Consider the following 2,500-nt stretch of genomic DNA (forward strand, 5'->3'; position numbering starts at 1 on the left):
GACCAAATGCTACGATTCGGCATATGGCATCGTGTCTGAGTATTCGACCCCCATGAGTCCGGTGACATCCCTGCACTATGTGTGCCGCCGTCTCCGTTACGGCGCACCCAGCACGACACAACACAGGAGCCCCATTCCCACGACGGCCTCTTGATGTTCTTACTCTGGTGGGCAGGGCGTTAATACGTACATGGTGATATTGCACGTAATCCCTGCCGGGGATCCCCGCAGAACAGGCGTCAACCCAAGAGCTGCTATCGATGACTCTAGCAGCCTCACGCAATTCTCCTCCATCGTTAGACTGATGGAGTAAAGATGCCCAGTATTTGGCACGATCCTCAGGTTGGAAGAGCGCCCGACCTTGGATAGTCAGAGCACTCTCCGCCCGTCGAACCGCTGCCACCACCGCCGGATGTTGGGAGGCATCTCTTGCAGCCGCACAGGAGGACCTCGCCATTGATGTTAACCTGGCGTGCATCATACCCGGTATCGATGTTCGAAACGCGGGGATGCCAAGTCCACCCTCCTTGCAACTGGCGTGGAAATACCCAAGTGGTACATCTTTGGGCAGACGCAACCACCTTCGAACGGCCAGCCGCGTCTGTTTGTCTAATGCCTTCAAGATTTTAAGTGGGCATCTTGTCAAAACCAGCTGGTGATAAAAACGCGGAATGAGGAAACAGCGCAAGATCTTGAGGCGCTGTTGAGGCTTGAGTGGCGCCTTGGTGATATTGGCCAACTCTCTGTCTAGCTTGCCCCCAGGTTTTTCAATACCCATTGGCGAGATCTTAATGCCCAGATATCGGAAGCCCTCGGTAGGTCCCAGTTGTTTTATAGACCGACCGTTGACCTCAAATTTGCTGGCGGAGAGTATCTTGTACTTCTTTTCTTTACCAGCGATCTGGATGGACATAGCCAGACATTTATCGGAGTTGAATTCCAACCCGTACTTTCGTGCCTCTTCCTCAGCCGTTCGAAGTATGCCCTGCATTCCTGAAACGGAGGACGCGAACAAGATCAGGTCATCCGCATACGCCAGTATATTGACCCTTTGCTCCCTGATAACATAGCCGACCTCCTCGGGTAACACCCTTATCACCCGGTCCATGACGATCGAGAATAGCAGGGACGACAAGGGATCGCCCTGCCGCACACCCCTCGCTACCCCGATCGGATCCGATGTCTCGCCACGGACCTGAAGCACGGTTCGGCTATTACGGTACGTCGCTGTTATGTACCTCACAAAGAGCTCCGGGAGTCCCAATCCCCTTAGTGCCGATGTTATGGCATGGTGACTAACGCTGTCAAACGCCTTGGCCACATCTAAGGACACAACGTGAAGCTGCTTTAAGCAGCTCCGTGCGTCACGAAGGGCAGTTGATAGTACAAGCACGTTCTCAGCACAGCCATCGTGTACTCCTCGTTGCCGCTCATCGATGAGACCGGCTTTTGCCAATCTCACCGCCAAGATTTTATGCAGCTGACGAACGACGACTGAAGCCACACTTATAGGACGGAACTCGGATGGTGTTGAGCTTCCGTCCTTCTTAGGGATAAATACCGTCCTGCTGATGAGGAGCTCAGATGGAAATGCCCCTACCGCAAGGATGACATTATAAAATAAGGTTCTTAGAACTACTGGCACACTCCTCCATTGCCTGCTCGAGATGTTATCGAGACCCGATGCCGAGGAGAGCGGGATCTCATTGGCCTGGATCTCATGGCCACGAACCGGCTCAGCGATCCAATGCAGGTCATCCCTTTCCTGAACTGGATGAAGGTGTTCAATGGGGACAGAAGGACTGGTGAGCATAGGTGTCCAGTACTCCACCATCTCGCCAACGGTTGGTGTTTGAGCCTGCACCGGGCCATCCAGTACAAGCTTGGCCGCGCGAGACATGTCCTTCTTCCAGAGTTCCTGCATGGCCGCATACTCCCTTCTCCTCAGTCTCCACCTCGGCACGGGCCCGGCAGGCGCAGCTTTAGGTGGCCGGAGCAGTGGTGTTCTCCGCTCCTTTACTTTCGCAGAAGGCGTCGGAAAGACTCGTTGAAGCCATCGACAACAAGCACTCGGTGTTATTGGTTCTCGATTAAGAACCGTTCTCGCAAGACTTACGAGTTCCTCCGCTTCATGGGATTTCACCCTTTCGGCCGGATCAATCAGCTTACGGATAGCGTCAATATATTGGCACTGATGTTGCTGTGCCGACGCAGAGTGCTCCTGAACAGGAGTAGGCGAATCCGCCTGTCGATGACTTGTGTCGTGATGTTGAGTGACACTGGAGGTTGAAGGTTGAGACTCAACGGCAGTTCCACGCTCGCGGCATACACCGATCTTCTGTGTAACAAGAGCCTTATACGTCAATTTCTTTCTGAGGCCCTTCAGTCGATCAAGACTGAATTTATTGTCGAAGACCGTCAGCAGATGTTCGTTCATAAATTTGACGTTGCCCTGCACACTCGCAAGCGCCTCAGCCGCCGCCACCATCTCAGTCTCCTC

General features: G+C 53.6%; 1 pseudogene; it reads right to left on the minus strand.

Annotated features, from left to right (window-relative positions):
- Positions 1–2,500, minus strand: part of LOC143261939 (large subunit ribosomal RNA) — a 7,674-nt pseudogene that overhangs the window by 1,918 nt on the left and 3,256 nt on the right.

Source organism: Megalopta genalis, unplaced genomic scaffold, assembly GCF_051020955.1.
Source record: "Megalopta genalis isolate 19385.01 unplaced genomic scaffold, iyMegGena1_principal scaffold0075, whole genome shotgun sequence".
Classification (NCBI taxonomy): Eukaryota; Metazoa; Arthropoda; class Insecta; order Hymenoptera; family Halictidae; genus Megalopta; species Megalopta genalis.